General features: G+C 29.0%; 1 protein-coding gene across 22 annotated transcripts in view; it reads left to right on the forward strand.

Annotated features, from left to right (window-relative positions):
• LOC123298601 (calcium/calmodulin-dependent protein kinase type II alpha chain) overlaps window positions 1-22,579 on the forward strand; it is a 181,013-nt gene that overhangs the window by 109,882 nt on the left and 48,552 nt on the right. The window lies entirely within an intron of this gene.

Here is a 22,579-nt window from a genome sequence, read left to right on the forward strand (position 1 = left end):
AAATAAAAAAAAGTTATAAAACTTATTGTATTACTACTAGTACTCTTTCTTATAAAGGTAAATTTTAGAAAAGAAACCTTAACATATACAGTTGTCTCAGAAGTCCTTAGCCACTCTGAAACAAGTTCTTTCCTCTAAGTTAAGTCAGATACAGAAAAATGTATCAAGCAAAAGTTGGGCACCTAAGATTGGACTTTGGCCTTGAAGGGCAACATACTCGATATCGTTTCAGGTAAGAGATAGAAAGAAAACTTACATTAGAACCACTTCTTTATAAAGAAGGAGTTTTTTGTGTGCTCTTTTGAATTACAAAGTATTTTTGTGAAAAACTTACCCAATACACGAAATTGGAGCTAAAATTCAATTGTTTCTATAGCGAATTTTTACCTTCAATTTTTGTGGAACCTACTCATATTTCGAAAAAAAGTTTTAAAGTTTTCTTCTATGTGTCACTTAAAATAAATCGAGTATACTTTTTAATTTTCTTCAAGGTTAAATTCCAATCCAAAGTGCTTGTGTGATGTCCACATTTGATACGAACAACTTTTGCTTTAAACATTTTTGTGTTTCTAATTGAACCTAAAAATATAGACCCTATTAAAGGGTGTCTAAAGACTTATAGGATATTCTGTAATACATATAATGGTAAACATTAATAATCTTACTTTTCTAGTGTAAAAAATTAATTTTAAGTAATGAGGTAAGTTGTTATTTTATTATATAATAAATTAGCTGAGTCAACAGGCGTTGACCAAGCCTTTTTGTGTAGCTGGTGAAATGAATTTTATTTGGTTAAGGCACTATAATCCACCATTCAACTTTTTTAATACAAAATGCGATTACTAGAAAAACCCCTCAATCATTACACGAAATTGTCCTTAACTCATTTTTTTCTTAAGTTTATAAAAGGGTTCATGGACAAGTGTGCTTAACAGGTCAGGGGTGGTGAACCTTTATGTATCAACAGGTCATTTTTTCTATAAAAAAAAAAAGTTTATTGAGGGCGTAGAGAGGCTTTCATTGCACTTGAAGTAAGTTTCTCTGGTTCGCTTTTTTCACTAACAGATTTGTGATTTGTTTCAAAATGCCGTTTTGCAGACAATGTTCTACATACCACATAATTCTCAGTCTCAAATATCTCGTAAACCGTGCATCTTTGGACAATAATAGTGGGGATCAATTTCGTAGATAATAACATTTTCTATAAATTTGATTCAAAACTTTTTGCTGTAATATGCATTTTTATTTATTTAAACCGCTTCAAACTTTTTTCAATATGGTAATTTCTAAATGTATAGTTAACGGTTCAAGATACATTAAAATATCAAAAGTTTGGAGCGCTATAAATAAAAACCTATGCATTATACAGAAAAAAGTTTTAAACAAAAGTTACAGAAAATGTTATTATCTACGAAAATGATCCCTATTATTTTTGTCGTACGATGCATTACTCACCAGATATTTGATAAAACTTGTATTTCGAAATTCCCCTGAACATATTCCAAAAAGAAAATTATTTCCGTAGAAAATTGTAGGCAAAAAGCACCCGGCGGCATAAGTGTGGCTTCCTGCCACATAAGGCACATTAGGCGGGCAGATGGATGTGCGTTACGTTTTCCATTCGGGCTTATTTGTACTAAACCGGGAATTCGGAATTCCTCATTCGAACCTAATAAATTTCTAACCGAAATTTCTAGTCGAGTATAAGTGATTTTCGTAATTTAGCCAAGTTAAGTAGTATTATTGTCAGTCTTTTTTATATTTTTCAACATATACCTAGTCAAATAATTATTCGCCTAAATTTAGTTTATATTCATGACATCCGCAATAATTCGTTTGTAAGTATGGAAAATATGAAATATTGAAATTCTGTAACCTATCTCTCATTCATACACCTACTAATCCTGAATTTAAATGATATTTATATTTGAATGCTGATGATGATATTGTATTAACTATCGTACTTCATAATAAGCTTCGCATTGTTTCAAGCTCAAAATAGGAAATGCGTGTTTCCGGATTTAGTAGGATAAAGGAATACATAAAATAGTCATTCTTAGAGAGTCCTCAATAACAGCTCCAATTTTGATGGTTGATGCAAATACTTTTAACAAAATGTATTCTCTGTTTTTCAAAAACGTGGCTCTGTATTTTATTGGCGAGAGTATTTAGCTTTTTCAATGCTTTCGAAAAAAATAAAAACTTTTAAGCTCTTAAGTCGTCACTGAAACAAGGGTAAACAATTATTTTTCATGCTTCAAACGATAAATTATTTAACATATATTTTAATAGATTAAATAAATAAAAGATCCACCAAAGCTGAATATGGTAAAGAATTTTGCATAATTTACGTACAAAAATTAATTAAATTTGTTTCATTTAAATCTATTTAATTCGAAAGATGTTCAATGTTTTTATGTTTGATTAGTAATATTAAGATATTATAAATATACTATAAAATGTATTCATTTAGTTCCGAAATTGTATTATGTATTTTGCACTATTCAAATATAAACGATTAATTTAAAAATAGAATAACTAAATCGAATTGTCTAAAACAATAGATAGACTTAAATTTTTAAACGCTCAAAGATCAAATTAATCGCTCACCCTACATTTGAGAGGCTGTAATCGAATTAATAATGGATGAAGAGATGAACAAAAAGAATTTTTTTTTGCTCTAAATGCTCGATTTTGAAATCTTGAAAGGTAATTCTACCTCTTAAAAGAAAACTGTGCTAAGAAAACCTCACTCACTACCCCGCCGCATTAAAAAAAGCGAACATTAAAATTTTAAAATGCCTATCTTCCATTTTTTATAATTACCTTTAACCGAAAGTAGAAACAAAGTTCAAAATAAAAAATGATGAGTTCGTATATTTGTATAGAACTGTTGTTCTTTATGTATCTGTATTCTTTGGTAGAAGTAAAGAAATTAAATAATTTCAAAATATCACGAAGATAAAAAATATACATTTCAGAAGGTTTTCAGCGTTCTTTATAAACACCAAAAAATTTATAAATTAAATTTAAGACAGCTTGTTTATTTTGTATGGCAGTTCTGTTAGTGACAATGTTTTCTGTATATTTTTTGCTTTAATTACTGCATTATTTCAAATAATATTTTATAACAATAAAAATTATTCATCATTTGACGTATAATTAATAACAAGGCAAAAAATATTCAATTAGATTTATTTCATAAATACACAGGTGTTTCATGTAAGGTGAGTAAAATTCGACGTTTTTTCGTCTATTAATTTAAGAAATTCAAGACTTTTTATGTGTTAATTGTTTCGAACGAAATGTAGTAACATCATTACAGTTTTTGTAAATCGAATGCAAAAATTTATCTATTGAGTAATGAGACAGATAATTTTGATGATAATTTTCTATTTCTATACTTGCTGTTTAAATGTGGTTTTGGAGACGTATATTGAATATTTCTTTGAAAGAAAAAATATTAAACGAGGAGGAGTTGGATAGAGTTGGTACTAAATGAGAACTAATAAAGACTCTGAAAACAAGGCAAGTGCAGTTCGTGGGTCATGTGATCAAACAGCAATCCTTAGAATATTTAATGCTAAGCGGTAAAATATTAGGTAACAAATGAAGAGGCAGAGAGACAGTAAATTTTTTATCAATCCTTTCTCCGCAAATGTCTGTTGAGCTTTTTCACATGGTCTATGATCAGCAGCAGTGGAAGTCCATGATCGTCAAACGTCTGTTGAATAGACATGGCACACAATGATGATGATACATTGGCCTTCGATGAATTGGAAAATTTTGAAGTTTTTATATTTTTCAAAAGTTATTATTCAGATCAAAAGTCTCCAGTGGCTTACATAATTTTGAATTCGATTTCTGTCGAGGGTATTCGATTTCTGTCGAATAAGTCTGTCGACTTATGTTCGGGTTACAAAAAAACGTTCTTCATTGTTATACATGAAGGACCATTTCAAATTTATTTTGAAGTTGACCGTATTTAACGATTTCAGCTCTTCCAACTTTTTGAATCGTTATATCTCAAAAACGGCGGCTCTTAGTAAAAAAAAAGTATTCGAAATAATGTATTAATGTAATTAATGTAAAAATAATTATATTGTAATAAACGAATTCTGAATTCATAAATCCATATTTCATATTTTTTACACGTATTTAATGTTTTATGATAAACATAGTTAAAATCGTCGTTAATTGCAAATCAATATAGAATTTATTTTCTCGAAAATAAATTATCAAAGCTTATAAACTAATTACATTTTATTCGTAAATGGTGGATGGAATAACATTGCATTAGTCACTGATCGCTACACCGTCAAATATTTTGGTCCATAATTAACTGCAATGCAATATTTTTGAAATAGTCTAACGATTCAAGGTCAATAAAGAAAGCTTCGTTTGTATAGAAATAGCATAAAGTTTTCGTAAAATATGAAATCGTTTGAAACAAGTGAAAATAAACAATTAATTGAATTAATTTTTGACATACCTTGTAAAGACAGTATTGATCATCAGTATTTGCATTATTTTCAATAAATTATGGCGGCCTTTCGTTCGTAATATTTATTTTAAAAAAATTATAAATTTATTCGTGAAAAAAGAAATTCATTCCACCGACTTTTGATTGACAAAAAGGATGCTAAAGCATCCTACGACGGTATAATATATAATCTTAATTTTAGATTTAAAAAAATTATGTTTCGCGACCATAGAAGAAAAACGTCAGTAATTTATTAGCTTATTCGAATAGATGTGTAAAAATCGGTTCCAAAGGATTCCAAGCTAATACGGATGATTCAAAAATTGAACAATGGTTGAAAAATGTTAGAAATATATCACACATATCGGGTATTTAAATTTCTGTCATTACAAAGGATCGCTAGAAAGAACTATAGCCCGAAATCTCGAACCGTTGGAACTGCTTTATGAGCCTCCTCGCCGTTCAGCAAAGTCAAATCTCTCCTTTCATATGTTTTTTTTTTTTTTTAATTCAACTGATGTATAAAATCACAGGTAGTAATGTGTTCCTTTTAACCTTTAAACTAGCATAGTAGTAAGGCCTCGGTACTGATCTTTCGCACAAAAGTGAATGTAAGTTAAAAGATAACATCAAAAATATAATTTCATTCAGATCGAATAAAATTTGGGTTTATTATGAAAAAAATTCATTTTTTGAATTTTATGACGTCATCAAAATCCAAAACTTGAATTTTGCTCTATCTCATCCAAATTATATACAATTTTTATGAACCAAGTATGGAATTATAGTAAATTTTTATCATACTTTTCTAATTTGTGGACTTGTGGTCAAATTTAACTTACCTCTAAAAGTTTTGATGATTGTGGAGTCTTGATATAAGATTTCGCACAATGGTGAATGTTAGTTAAAAGATAACATCAAAAATGAAAAGTTTGATCCAAAATTAGTAGGTTTTCAAAAAAATTTCATTCAGATCGGATAAAATTAGAGTGTATTATGAAAAAAATTGATTTTTCGAACTTAGTGACGTCACAAAAATCCAAAAAAAATTAAATTTTGCTCAATCACATTAAAATTAAATCCAATTTTAATGAACCAAGTATGAAATTATACTAAATTTGGGTGATACTCTTTAAATTTAACCTTACTCTAAAAGTTTTGAAGATAGTAGGGCTCTGGATATGGAATTTTTTAGCCACTCATAGCCATTCTTCCTAATAAAGCTCCGGTACTACAAATATCTGATGTAACAATATCAAACTATATTTTTAAAGAATCTTAATTTATTTATTTACTTTGAACTCTTCAATAAATAATTGATTTTGACATTATTATTATTATACTGATGTGGACATTTAAAACAACAAGTTTGTGATGATTAAAATAATAAAACAATGGAGCACCATTATTTTTAGTATCATTTGGATGGTATCTAAATAATATATGACAGCCGTACTACATGCCATTATTATGTTTAGTCAGAGAGACTGATAGAATCGTATATTATATTATATATATATATTGTGAATCCCTATCTATTACTATACTTTATCCCTATATATTATAAATGTGAAAGTAAGGATGTTTGTTAGTTTGTTACGCTTTCACGCAAGAACCACCGAATAGATTTGAATGAACCTGTAAAACAATATAGCTCAGAATAACACATTAGTTATAATTTATAAAGATATAATTTTAAAAAAAAAAAATTAAAAAAATTAAAATTATTTTAGCTGTGTTAATCAATCCCTTCCAGTGTTATGGAAAGGAGATAAGCGAGATCAAGAGAGGTGGAGGCTATAAAGCGGTGGTTTTTACTTTTAATCTCAGTGAAACAGGAGGGTATCAAGCTAGTTACCTATATAATCGCTTATGCGTCAATATGTCGGTAACTATTTAGGAATAATTATCGTTGAAAGTTCGTATTGAATCCGTATCGACACGTTTTTCACATTTCTATATGACATAGGTTAAAAGCGCCAGGTTCATCTGAACAAAAAAGCTATTTGAAACTTTTCATTCTTCTCCGAAAGAACTCTCAAGCGATTTGCAAAAATTGAACTAAAAAACTTGCCAATTTTTATAAAGCTAGCATTTCCACTTTAAGGATGTATGAGCACGGTAGCGGGGGCACAAATTATTTGGAAGGAGACACTTAGTTTTTTTCTTTTCTATGTCATTGCTTACATGTTTATTTTCTATTACAAAAATTTTTTTTAAATTTGTTTTCATTCATTCGAAATTAACATCAAAACTTTCAAAATATGTCGTTTTTTGATATTCCTTCATAAAGAACCCAATATATTTTATATCGATTTCCAATTACTTCTAACCACATTTGAGTAATAAAAGTCTGCCTATAAAGAAATTTTGAGCCTTTAAATCAAACATTGTTGTCATGCTCATACATTCTTAAATCGCGATTTCCTACTAATCGGTTTGCGCACTAAAAATTCCTGAATGTAAACGAAAAATAAGATTAATTTTTTACATGTTTCTTACAGTATATTTAGTACTGTAATTGGACAAGTCCTGAAATACTAAGGCTTGATTGATTATCCTTGGCATCTTGGCAACGGCTTCGAAAAATATTTAAAAATTAAGGTTAATAAATTCTTGGCCAAAATTGAAGCAAAACTTGCAAACCAAAGCTTTGTTCATTTTTGGTTGGAGCAAATCTGTAATATTTAGGCATTTCTTCATGTTTTACGATTGAGCAATGTTCAGGCTGAGTAATTCATGTCCAATTTTGACCCTATCGTCTCAAGTTTGGCATTCTTTCTTGGATTTACATTTGTTCTTGGCCTATAACACATTTGTGCATGCAACAATAATATAGATACTTGATTATTTTGTTGTTACTCACAAGGTTAATAACATTTATTAATATTAAATATTAAGTATATTTTTGTAACATTATTGTATTGCATGTGACATTTATATGAATTTTATTTAAATTTGACGTCATCATATAAAAAACCATTCCCAGAAAATATTGTTATAAAAACAATATCTTATTCATTAAGGATGTACGAGCTCAAGGACATTTTTGGATAAAAGACTTGACTTTTTTATATGAAGTTGGACTAAGTCTAAATCAATTCTGAAAATTTTGCCTGGTTATTATAATAAATAAATACTTCAAAAGTAGGCATATTTAACATTGGTTTTATTGTAAAATAGTAGAAGGATGATTATTTCCATAGATTTTCCTAAAACTAGTCGGTGGAAATTTGAAAAACTATTTAAAACCTTAATAAATTATTGAAAACAAAAAAAAAAACCGTTATGCCACACTATAATTAAAGATGTATAAGCACGGTAGTTTTTTTTCAATTTTGGTGGTGAATTATATAACAACTTGACAATATAAGACGAAAAATAAGAATTAAATTTTTCAATATCTGGAGTAATTTTCAAAACATCAAAAATTAAAAATTGTGTTTAATTATTTAGCTTTTGATATGTCGAAAGCCAATGCAGATATCGAAAAATTGAAATCTTATTTTTCGTCTACATTCATGAAGTTATAACAAAATTCATCATAAGTGAAAATAAGGTACAAATAACAACAAGGCTAAACTTGCCTTGGCGCTCGTACTACCTTAATATAATTTAAGTTATGGAATTTTTAAGTGATCATGCACTTATGCTTGTTTGTTTATTGAAAGTAAGTGGTTTGGGAATTGGAAATAGGGGATGGAACCTTTGATCACTGTAATTTATAAACTAATTTATTGTGACAATTTTAAAATAAAAGTTCAATTGTCAACTAAAAAACAAGGTCAAAATATAAATTCATAATTTACTGGTGCATTGTGAAAAAAGTTTAGTAGCAAAGACAATAAAGATTTTCATCTTAAAATTTACGTGAAAAAGATTAAAATTTTGTGGGCTGGTAGTTAACAGGATGTAGAATAATTATTTATATGACATTAAAAATGATGAATTTGGAGTAGCATCAACTTTTAAAAATATTTCGCTGATAACTATTCAATCAAATTGGTATATTCAATTAAGCTAATCATTTTTTCTTGTATTAATTATTGTCATGAGAAGGTTTGTATAAAAGAAAAAATTTATAAAGTTGAGCGGAACATATTAAATGCAATAAATGGTGGAAACGCATATAAATCATGCACTGTATTACCTTATTATGTACTATGTATTTATTTGCGCTCCCACCATATTTATCTAGAATTGTGAACAGTTATTTGAATAGTATTGAGGTATTATTTTTTTATTATTCATATATTGTGCATAGATATTTATCAGAGCTCTACGCGAGCACAGCGAGCTCCACTGCCGAATGCTTCAGCCAGGCCAAAGGCCGTAGGCCTGTTCAAGATATAGTAGTAAACTTTCTGTTTAGCGGGCGGGCTTGCAAGTGGGCTTAATGGACTTAGTAGACGCTAAGAATAGTATAGCTATTAATGAATGGGAGCTGCACATTAATTAAGATTCATAAACGCTGATCAATAGTTACAGTTAAATAAATTGTAGGTGAAACAAAATTCACCGCATCATCTAGTATGGTTAAAATCTGATAAAATAGCAAAGAGATTCGATTGCTTTTCGTTTCTATAAATATTATATTTACGGAGCTAAGGTTCAATTAATGAAGCATTTTATTTCCTCAAGAAGTTGATACTCAACTTTATTTTCATCATATCTCCGTGAATTATTATACTACTATTGGCAAATATAGCTCATTTTGATTACCTTTTTATAAGCAATAAAATATTTTAGTAAAATTTGCCCAAATAGTGTTCAATTTTTACGTTATTGAAACTCATTGGATGGGCCCTTCCAAAAATTTTCAAACGTAAAATTGGTCATAACAAAAGTTTGGACGTGGCTTGATAACCTCGAAATTTTGATTTAACGTCTCAAAAAACGTAACGATACTCCAAGTAACCCTTCAGTTATTTACTCTGCAGCTTTGAGTTATTTACTCTGCAGTCATGGTAAATCGCGTACTTGGGTAAATCCACACTTTCTGAATAGAAGTGAAAGTTCACTAGTATTTGACCATACTTTCAAGATCTCGCCAAAGTCCAAAGTAGAGAACAACAGCAAATTGTTGGATTGGGAATGGAGTGCTAAGATAAAAATTCTTTAGAGCTAGGGCTTCGTTAATAAGGACTTTTATTAAACGTAAAGAACTTTTCGTCTAATTTAATAAGTTTTTGGAAATAATTTTACGTTCAAAGTTGTAGATAAGGATAATATTAAAATTTCGAAAACAAAAAAATTATTATATTTTTAATTTTTGACGTAAATTTCTCTGTTTAAAATAACAAAAAAAAAACGATCTGAGAGTAAATTTTATTTTCTACTTTTATTCTCTTTTTTTATTATAAAAATTTCAGTTTTCCTTATATTACTTGAGAAATTTTTTAAATTAAGATCAATGATTAATTAATCGCTAACTCTTTAACGGTAGGGTAGATCGCGGAATGCCAAATACCTTCTTATTCACTACTTTTGAGACATGCTTTCGAAAATAAAGCATTCATTATTAGTTATTAAAAGTATAAACTTTTAAGTCGATAACCATAATTAATTGTCAACAAAGTTCAAGTCCTCGACTGAAATCCTTGACACTTTAATTTCTCGAAACCGTATTTTTATTAAAAATCTTTAAACTAGTTTAAAATTTGCATACAAACGAATATATAACAGTTCTAAATACATATTAAATTCACTTTGAATTTTCTATGTAAATTTTATTTACAAAACCATTTATGTAGAGAGTAGAGAGCTCTGCTATATTCAAAGTTTATAGTTGTATGTATTATTAGGCATATCGTAAATTAATTGACGATGGTGGAAAATTGTTACACGAATGGTCGATCGATTATCGTAATCGGATTGTGAATGTGTGTGTGATTAGTATGTCTATTACGTTTTAAATCGAAAACAAATACTCATGCATAAATCTATCTGTCTGAACATTGTACATATACAGAATTCCTATTACTTTATTTCGTAATAGTATTTGCTGTCGATAATACAATTCCCTTAAATCTAAATCCTAAATAGGTATATATTATAATAGTTTATATATTATCTACCAACCTCTAGAAAATACAATGTATCTATTTTTATCATTTTCCGGTGCAATAAATGTGTATATTTAACAAAAATTCGTAACGCAGGAGCTGCGTTAGCTAAGCGAATTTCCCTCAGGGATTGAAAAATCACACATTTTTACTAAAACCGAATATTGCATTTTTAGTTTTCCAACAATTTTATTTCGATCACTATGCGCCTTATTTTGAAAAAATTTAAAATTTTGTACTTTGCACACCCCACCCTTTGTTTATCTGTCGATTTTCTTCTTTAACGAACTTGACCTTTCAAATACCAAAACCCTTTGTGATACAAAATTTTATTCAAATCGGACTTAAATTGCGAAAGAGTTTATAGACACGTATATATATATATATATATATATATATTCATTTTAGCGATGGTCATTTTTGACATCTATTAGGTAGGATCGATGAAAATTTGAAGAAATTTTTCCAAAATTCCATCACAAGTACAAAAGCAATAGCTGCATTTCCTTCGGCAATTTACTAAAAATATAATTTACTTGCTTGATACCCGCACTCTTCACTGGGCTTAAAAGTAAAAAACATCACTCGCTATAGCCTCTACGTCACAGTTTTCAATTTTTTTTTAAGTTTAATATAGTCATAATTCATATCAGAAAAGATGGCCATGAATTGTTTTTACACTTACTATTTTAAATTTTTACAGAAATCTTTAATTTACGGTTCAAAATTATAGTCATAGATGGAGTAGTAAAATTTCACATTAAATATAATTTTTTTAATATATCTTTATCGATTATAGCTCATGTGTTATTCATATGTATTGTTATACAGTTTCATTTAAATCCATTTGGTAGTTTTTGCGTAAAAGCGTAACAAACAAACAAACATCCTTAGTTTCACATTTATAATATATAGGAATGTATTTACAAGTTTAGTTATAACGAACGATTTACTAGCGAATTTAAGAGCGCTCAAGCTAAAATTTGGCCATTTTTTAATAATTTGAGAAGATTGCTATAATAGGAAATTAAAAACTAAAAGTAACTGTAAGAATTATTTCTTTATGTTCCAATATGACACTCTTATTAGTTCTTATAGCTTTTATATATGAAATATATCAGAGTATATTAAGTCTTAAGTTTGTAACTCTAAGAAATATTGATGCTTAAAACAAAAATTTGGTATAGATGTTCATAAAATCACCTTATTGGTCGATTTCTGATTGTCAATTTATTCTGAAAACTTCTGTAATCTATGTAAAAAGAGATATTGGAAACCTTAAAAATATTATGTAACTAGATAGCATTTTCTCAAATGTCGCATATTTCCCTTCTATATGTACGGTGCTTTGAGGGTATAGCTAATTATAAAAGATCCGTATGATTATCATAAGTAAACTTTAAAACCCACCCTATCTAATTATACCATGTAAATATGAAATATATTATAAAGTATACTAAGTTTAATCCCAAGTTTGTAACGCTTAAAAATATTTACGCGACGCACAAAATTTTGGTAAAGATGCTTATAAAATCACCTAATTGGTCTATTTCCGGTTGTCTTTGTCTGTCTGTCCGTTATCAGTCTGACCGTCTGTCTGGCAAAACGATAATTCAAATACGAAAAGAGATATCAAGCTGAAATTTTTATAGCATTCTCAGGGCGTAAAAATTAACGTTTAGTTCGTAAATGAGCAATATAGGCCATTTGGTCCGTAGGATCTTCTTGTAAACCGTTAGAGATAGGACAAATGCTGAAATATACAAATGTTCCTTATAAAAAAATGAACAACTTTTGTATGACATTTTTTTTAAACGTCACTGTTAACCCGTGTTTACTTTCTTTCTTTATTTACATGACGTAAAAAAAAATAAACGATTGCGTAATTAACACATGTATAGACACATGGTATTTTAATAATTTACTCACTCAGTTGTTTGTTTTCACTTGTTTTAATATCATATATTACATCAAATATTTATATAATAATAATTAAAAGAACCCATCTTTCAGCTCACAAAATTAATGAGAACGTGGAAGAATATATTTTCTACACATTAATATATTACGCACCTATAAAAGGTACAAAACGACTGGCCGGTTATGAGTTACCACAAAATGAATTATTTATCTTTTATTCTGTCTCAACAATTCATTTTTGAGTCATTATTATTATTACCACGACTATATTATGGCGAGGGTAATGTGTTTGACCGGTAGTATGTATACTCACTGTCAAAAAAAATGCCACAGTTAAAACATTCTAAGCGTATTCATCATATGTTATGTTATAATAGTAACACTTAGAATGTTTTAAAACGAGCATTTTTTTTGACATAGGCTTCTAAGCTACTTTCCACAATTTGACAAACGAAGTTTCGTTAAAAGCGTCTCAATTTTCCGCTGTTTATACTATATATTTTCCGCTACGTTACGTCAAATTAAATTTAATATGACGCCCGCTAGACGGGATAAAGTTATGATCGAAAAACAAATTCCGATTTAATGATAGTGTGTTTGGTATCAAGTGAAAGGGCGGAATTAACACTTTTCAAAAATATATATATTGTTATACTTTTTCACGAAATTATAACCGGAAAATAGTTTCAAATATAATGTATATTCGTCTGTTCTGAATATGGGCGCCCTCTAGGGGACATAAATTTATGATCGAAAAACTAATTTCGGTTTAATGACTGCATGTTAGGTATCAAATAAAAACGCGTAACAAGCATTTTTAAAATAAACATATATGGTTCCAAATAAATTTAAACCTCCAAATTGTTTAAATAAAATAAAGTTCAATAACTAAAACCCCGATAATTATACAATCGTACTCTTAAAAGTATGAAAACAAGAAACTTTTTTCATCTGAAATTATTATGATAAGTAAAATCGTCATTACAGTCGAGGGACCTCTTTTCGGTAGTGTGGAAAACTGTTTAACCTTAGAGGTCCCCCGACTGTAATGACGATTTTACTTATCATGGCAATTTCAGATGAAAAACGTTTGCGATTCTGTAATTGTCGAGGTTTTAGTTTTTGAACTTTATTTTTATTATTGATTGTGTGTGTTACTCAAACTTGTGGTTATCCATAAAATAACCAATTAAATGTTTTTTTATAGACTTCCCGTGTTCTTGAAATATCTCGGTTGATCCCAGCCTTTATACAAAGAAATTATAAAATAAAATATGTTGATAATTTTAATAGTTTTCGAAAGATAAGGAAAAATAGAGAACAGATTTGTTTAAGATAAATTATTAGCCAATGAAATCTACTATTTTCTATTTTAATATTTCTATAAAAACGCTATGCGAAAATTAAAAACAAAAGCATATCACCCTTAACAATACTATTATTGGAAATAATAAATAACTTGTTATAATCATGGTTCGCAGGTACACGATAGAATAATTTCACTATAAAATTTCTCTGGTGTATTTCTTTGATTAGAATTTTAGCTCTCCCATAGGTAATTAATCTGAGATTGTTACCCATAAAATATCAGTTAAATTATTCACAAAGTCGAGTGAGTTTGCTATTACCTACTACTGACTAATTTTAACTAACTTTACATACAGTGTTGCCAACTAAGTAATTATTCCATTATTTATTTTTAAGAAATAGAAGAAATTTTATAAAATACTTTATTTAAGTACAATCACGTTAGATAAAGCGTCTTAAATAAATAATCAAACAATAATAAATATTTTCTACGTTCCAAGTAGATGTGAAAAAAGGAGGTAATAGACACAGATAGAAGGGGTAATAGACAGATAGCGTTATCAAAATGTTTTGACCTTAAAAGGATAAATATGAAAGATTATTAACCAGAACTCTGAATATTTGAAATTTTTCAAGTACACCCCAAAGCGAATATCAATTTAAAAAAAATTATAAATACGCATTTCGTCAAGCAGGCCCGTGCGTACGTACAATAGTCCGTGCATACGGGAGGAACTTTGAGGGTCGAAACCCCTCCCATTGAGAACTCAATATCTACTTTCAATATAGTCCTGTAAATGCACCCACTTATCATGCTGAAGCTATATCTGCGATAAATACGATATATAATTGCAGAAGCCAAAGTTCGCGTCATAACAGACTCAACGTTCGAATGCACAGATTGATTTAGTTGAAGATTATAGATTGATTTTTTGAATTAATCAATTCAATTTTGCTCTTATCGATTATACTCTTTCGCTTGACTTTTTGTATTACACAATTCAATTTTGCATGATGATTCCTGTGATATCTAGTTCGACTTTGGCGAAAACGCATTGTCAGGCTGGACGTTCAAAATTCACTCGAAGCAGTCGATCCAAATGGTTTGCTTTCTGGCAATTTTACCTGTGACAAAGGCTACAAATTAACGCTTGTTTTCAACTTTGCGTCGTCTCAAGACATATTTTGGAACGACAATGTCTGAGGATCGGCTAAACAGTTAAGCCTTGCTCAATATACATCGTGATGTAAAGATCGATGGACAATAAGTTTTGTAAAAGTTTTTTTCTGTACCTCGAAGAATTTACTTTAATAAAATCAAAAAAGGACTTTGTTTTATTGGCTCTTCCCTTGGATAATTCCTGCATACGGTCCTGTCTAGAAAGCAAATATAAATTAGCTAATTGCAATTAGCTCCTAGGAGATATATTTCTCTACGCTAATTTGGTGACAATTTCAACAAATTAGCGACGTGTTTTATTTACTAACTTTTTCATCAAGTTAGCAACTGGTGATAATCGTTCAGATATATTGAAACTTTCAGTTTGGATTTCAAATAAGAATAATTTTTAGGGAATTCTTAGTAATATTATAAATGTTGGCAACACTGTCTCTGCATGCTAGTTAATTTCTATTCATATTAAAATATACTTACAACCACCAGCCTTGACAACAATATTCGCATTTTGAAATATTTAAATATGAAATATATAGTACGTAAGGTAACATTTCCAGGTTTGTTGTTATGCGGTGCCCTTCATTACCAACCAACATTACCATCTAACATTTAGTACGATGCTCTTTTTTTAATTACTTTTTTTTCTCCATATCACCATTATTAACTTACTGATAGAAGCCAATGTTTCTACCCCGAAAATCGAAATTACATATTTGATTCGTTTTGCACGTTTTGAAGTGCTTACAGTCGTTTTGAAGGAATGGAATAAGAAAAGAGAGGCTTAAAAACAGTTGGATAGGGCGTGTTATTAACTCACCATTTAGAAGTTCTCAGATAATATCAGTAAAATAGAGAAGTTTGTCTAAGCTAAATCTTAAATTTACATTTAGATTTTAGAGAGACACACAAAATTGGAAATTTCCCAGTTATTATTGGTAAAATGGCAATGATTTTTTAAAGTTATAATATACTGTTAATTTTACTAGGATTTATCATACTTATCTCAGTTGAACAACACGGTGGCGCTAATATTTCAGTCTCCCTATTTGGAGGCCAATTTTTTTGAGTTCACGCTTTTTTGAATGACCATGGGAGGTGGGCTCGTAATCTTATCAAAAACAAGAATCCTAAAAAGTTACCCTAGAATGATCTTTTTGGCGGGTTATTGGGTTTTTTGGGAAAACTATTGATTTTCGCTGATAACATTAAATTGGAAAGTTGAAGATAATTCAAAAACACGTATTTTGAGCCAAGATCCTGATGTATCTTTATCCATTTTCTAGTTATAAGCAATTGAACTTAAAAGTTGCAGAGTTTGATGAGGGACATCATGTTCTGACATCAGATTGGATCAGATTGGTTGCTTTAATAGTCAATCTAGATTCTAAATAGTAACAGATAGAATAATTTTAAATAAGAAAGTTGATCTTCATAAAAGAGCAAACATTTTATTTAAATTTTTTCGAAAATCGTAAACTTTAGGAGCAAATGCGACTTGAAATAGGAGGAGAAATATGCAATAGCCAAAAGTTGTTGGACATTTTCCTGTGTCCATCACTTTGACCTACAGTTATCGATAAACTTAAAGCGTATTTTCTTTTGATTAAATGCAATAATGACATAATTTTAGGTCGCATTTCATGAAAGCTAACGATTTGCGAAAAAATTTTTGTAAATATAAAGTGTTGATTTTCTTAGGAGATTAGGAGATTTATTAGTGTTAATTATGTCTTACCCTTTAGGATCTAAATTGACTATTAAAGAAACCCGGAATTTGGATTGGTTAGTTACAAAACGAGCTATTAGCCATATTAGATTAAAATGGTTCACTCTATATACCGCCTATCTTATTGTTGTAAAGCAATGAAAGAAATTCAGCGTACGATAAAAATTTGGTAGGTTTGTCTTATATTAGTTACATATCAAAGTAAGGTATATGAGTATTGTAAGCAATTAATTTACAAAGTTATTATCTGATCCCTAAAAGCCAAATCCATTACGGCTTGTTCCTACATTAAATGCGCCTCATTACATATTCAGGTGTACAACATAGTATGGAATGCTTGAATAAATGATCTTCACGTGATTATACCACATTAAGGAATAAATCAAGAAGGTTAATGTCATTTGGTAGTTCACTTATACAATAGTATTATCATCATGCTTCATTAGCTGACCAATTGTTGATAACATTCTTTTTGGATTGTGAATGTTATCATCAGTTGAGGTGTGTTTTTGTTGATTTTAGTATTGTTTATGTACTTTTTAAATGTACTTTCGTTTTTCTAAATAAAACTACTTTCGAACACAAAAAAACTGTGTAATCTATGAACAAAACACAATATTTTGACCGAAATAAAATATCTATACGAACTTTTGTTGAGCAGAAAAAAAAATCAGAAAGCAATTGTTAATTTTTGAACTTTAATTTGTTTATAACAATTTAACCGTCGGTAAGATTGCGACTAGTTCCAAACGACGTATTTTGTTAAAATCATAATTTTTTTACTCTTAATAAGGCAACACCATCGTTTTCCTTAAAAAGTCAAAAAGCATCAAAACAATGAAAATTGCGGCTCAAAATCATAATTTTTAACAATAAAGCCTATGATTTACAATTTTTTTTTTTTTTTTTTTTTTTTGTCACCGTCATATTCTGCGCATTTTTATATTAAAATAGTCAATAAACTATTCTTATTAAATTTCTGACGGAAATGGATAATTTTGACTTCAACACGACCAGGAAAATCGTAAAGTATAGTAAAATGTCAGCATAAATATTGTTGTTGAACTTCATACGTCGCATTGTTTTTAAATATCACAATTTTTTTTTAATATAACAAGATATTGTTTATCATCAAAACTATTCGAAACAGAATCGATAAACATAGAAGAATCAAATAATTAAAAATACTTTTCAATAAATTGAGTCTGGTGCGACCTTCGAATTCCACACGAAAAACTTCCCAGTATAATAAAAAGGTCTTGTTATCATTTATATATCGAACATGTTTTGGAGCTTATGCTGGAACGATCCTCGTCTTTATAGATAAATGATGAGTTTCATCCACTTTCAGATTCTGTTTATCGAGTTTATTCCAGTTTTTTTATTATCATTAAAAAACGGCTCAACAAATTCTGCTGAAAACTCTTTCTTAAATACGCGATTACGCGTCGAATAAGCCCAGTCACGTGTTAATGCCATTATTGGTTCGCGAGATAATCGAGACAAAAAAATGCGAACGAACATGCGGATATACGCACACACACACGCGGACGTCATATTGAAAAGCTTTGATTCGGATATTAAGGACTTGAAACCGCGGAAATATGTAAAACTGGAGACTTTCAAAATCGAACCTATTACATTTACTTTCTCTGGGAAGTTAATAAAAAAATTTGCAAAAATATACACCTATGTATTTTATAGTAATATTTTCAGAAGTTAAAATTTAAAAAATTTGTTTATTTATAGTTGGCAGTAGATACTTCGTTCTATGCATTTTACATGTGACAGGTAAGAGGGACAATGAAACCTGCACCGCTTTTCTTTCAACCTTTTAATAGTACGATGAAAGTTCAAAGAAATGCATAATACTTTGAAATAATTAACATGATTTATTTGCGCTTCCACCCTTAGCGTACATAAATAAATTAAAGAAAATAAGACAATTCTTTACAATTTAAAAGTAACGATGATTTTCACACTGAATTTTAGATTGCAAGCATATTGTAAACCATCTCTGCGTGATGAAAAATTTACTTGTTTTAAATTTCACCATTAAAAATAAAAATCATCTGACCAAGTGTTAGTACGTAAAACATCACGCTGAAACTTATTATAATAGATTCAGGGATATTTCCGTTAATAATATGGACCTTTTCGTTAAAAACCTAATTTTATTTCTAGGTTAAAATTGTTTTATGCACACTCTATTTGAACTAATTACTTATATAACATATCTTGAGGTAAACAGGATCAGAATAAAAGAACCTAGCAATTATAATACATTATTATACGCACTTGAACAAATATTATATCACTATTATTTCAATTATATATTATTTAATATAAATGAGAATTCAAGTGTTAATAAACATTCTTTTTTTTTTTGTCTATGAGTATGTGAAGCACTTGAAGTGTTTATGTAAGTGAAGCGTATAAAGTGTATATCAAATGTTGTTCGTAACAACCACACAAAACTGTTCATTTATTATATCCATATCGGTAATTCACACTCATAGCAACTAATATATGTGCTTTATTTATTTATACACCAGGTTAAATCGGCGCGGCGAGGTGTATCAAATATATTTAAATCGGATTCCCATTCAATTTTCTTTTAGACTTGGGGTAGTGACTTGCATGTGTTGGTACATATAAAAATTTACTGTTCAGTTAAATTTCTATATTAATTTTACCGCAAAAGCTGGCCGAAAGTCCGAAAGAGCGCTAAACCATCTCAAATTTCTTACGTGAGACCTTTAAAGGACGCTGATTACGAATTCGTGGAGATGACCTCTTAGAAAAGAGGCAATCAAAAATATTTCGTTAATAATACTCAAATATCCATTGCACTCGGTGATTTTCGAGATAACTGTTATCAGATAAGTAATTTTCATAATCACAGGTCCAAAGGCTCATGACAAGCTTGCAAGGCTTTGAAAATGACTGTTATGACTTTTTATCATAACATTTTAGCTTTGACGTTTACGTTTTATCATAGAAATTCACAGAATTCTTAACCTTTTTGTATTGAAAAAATTTATTTTTGTTATTTACGTCCTGAAAAACATAAATAATCACTAATTTTTTAAGAAAAATTCTTTTTTTTCAAATCATCTCCTACTATATTAAGGAATAATCCTGATGTCGAATTGGCCATATTACCCATAAAAATGTAAAACTAGACTTGATACCATTATAAGGTTGTCCATGTCCTTTTTAGCAAAAAAAAGTTTTATATGTAATATGTATGGCGATATCCACGTATGATGTCACTAGTGGGTATCTTCCGCTTTGTTTAATTAGGAATTTTAAACGTTCATATCTTGCATACCAGTGAAGATTTTTAAAAACCAACTTCACTTTTCTTGTCGTTTAATAAGAATTAATTCCATTTTGTTTGATCTATATCAGAAATCCTTTCAGATTTCTACATCTATATTTTTGCACTAGCTACTTAAAAATAAACAAAAAACTATAGCTTAAACAGAAATACACTACAATTGAAATTCTAGAACAAAAAATTGATTTATGATTCTTTAATAGACATTTTCTGATACTTAGACTAATAGTTGAGCCAATCCAATTTTTTCCCGACTTTATATAGGTTTTTGACAGTACAGCCACTGTGCTGGTATATATATAGCTATAACTGTTAAATCAGAGACAGCAAATTTTAAATTCTCGAATAACATCCAGGACAAAATTCATAAGAAACGTCAAGTCTCAAAATCAGATTGAATATAAAATAAAGATAAATCTGCAATTCTAATATAAATGTAATAATACTAAATTCTGATCAAATTAATCTGATAAACTGAATCTCCTTTGCGTATTTATGTTTTTTGTTAACCAAAATCCCAAATTTCAGGACTTTCTATCGAAACCGAATCTTCGACATCTGTTTCAGTTTCAGTAGAACCGAAACTTTTTTAGACATGTTAAAACTCGATTGTTTACTGAAATTATCTACTTATTTTTTTCACTTATACAGACGTTTGTTAAATAAAATTTAAAAAAAAAATTAAATTATTTGAAAAATAATAATTTTTTTGGTATAACTGCTATAAGATAAACAAAATTATAAAAAATGACAAAACTAGGGAACTCGGTTGATGATGGTGAATGCAGAGTTTGTGTGCGGCCGAAGGCTCAGTAGATTTAGATTAGAGGCGGAAACTTGCCGAAACCGAACCTTCGGTCGGTAACATTTATTAAGTTTCTGCGAGTAAAATTAATGAGCTACATTAAGCAATCTAAAGAATTAAATTCTACAAGTACTGATTTTTCTTAAGACTGGTATAATAATATCGGCACATTACTGCGTTTCAATATGACAGTTACGTGGCATGCTGGACTAATAAGAAAAAAATGCTTTCAGTTAATATATAGAACTTGCAAGTTAGACAGTTAATCATTTTTTGTTGTTTTTTTTTTTTTTTTGTGATATATATTCTTTATAAAGTTTAATAATAATTATTATTAATGACAATTCAATTATAAGAATGAAATTTATTATTATTATATACATAAGTTTTCTTTCCCATCATTAAATATTACCCTAGGTTATTCATATTTAATTGAAAGAAAATAATAATGTTTCTGATGGGTGTAAATTGAAAATTTTTTTATAAAAATATATTATCTAGGTTTGATGCGTTTTCCTATCTCATTTCTACCCACAGAAAGAATTTTCGTACACCCATTATTTAATCCCGAAGATTCAAAAGTTTGGATAATTTAAAACACGAGATAATTAATACCTAAGTTCCTAATTTTAACAATTTACGTCAAAATTAATATTTCGAAAACAAAACGACGTGGTTTTCTAAAAACAATTCTGTCGAGATAATTTTTAATATTGTAAAAAACAGCTGGGAGGACATTGAGTTTAACATGCTTCAACCCCCGAAATCGCGAGCTTTGCAGCTGATTATCTCGCAACCTAACTGCAACTTCCAAATCTCACAGCAAACATTATTCTGTGAATCTGTAAAAAAAAAATAATAGTAAAAAAAACAACTAAATAACACGCTTTTGTTACTAGCTGAACTAAAAGGTACGAAATAATTTTTTTAAACGAAAAAAAATCATTTTATCGTAAAAAAGCGTGAAGTGCTCAATTTCAATTATTGTAAATATTTTATAGACAGATATTGTTGGTATAAGTAAAGCCATTATAAAATTTCTTAAAAAGCACCCCTTGCTTTTTAACGAAAAATAATTTTTTAAATTTAAAGAAATTATTTTCTATCTTTTATTTCAGTTAGTTAGAAAAGCGTGTTTTTAAGTTTTTTTAAACTATTATTTATTTATCAAAAATTTAGTAAAAATATGGTGGGAGCGCAAATAAATGAATGTATATTCAGATATGAAAATTGTTATTCCTGAAAATCCTGATCAGGTTAATCAAATAAACTTATTAAATTATTTTATTGTCATCAGTCCTTGATAAGTATACCAAATTTCGAGTTAATTCGACGTTTTGAAGGGGGCCAAAATCATGTTCAAAGATTTCGTTACTTATTAACATGCGTATGAAACTAATAAAAACGTGTTAATAAAATGGGCCAAACCAGTCGACAAATGCTTTCATGCTGGAAATACCTTAAAAATGAAATAAGGACTTTAAAGTTGGCAACCAAAAAACACAGGCCTGATAATAATTCAACTTATAATTTTTCTACACTCTACGGTGTGTTTTTCATGGACTTATACGGTTTGCTTGTAATCTACTTACATGCAAGACTTTTTCACGACAATGAAGAATAGTACGTATTAAGTAAATACATAATAATTTATTGACAGTTAATTCGCACTCGTCTGTACTAATTCGCATTCGCCTGTACTAATGTACACGTAATGTACACAAAACAACATTCGTCCCATCACTAGTACCT

Source organism: Chrysoperla carnea, chromosome 4, assembly GCF_905475395.1.
Source record: "Chrysoperla carnea chromosome 4, inChrCarn1.1, whole genome shotgun sequence".
NCBI lineage: Eukaryota > Metazoa > Arthropoda > Insecta > Neuroptera > Chrysopidae > Chrysoperla > Chrysoperla carnea.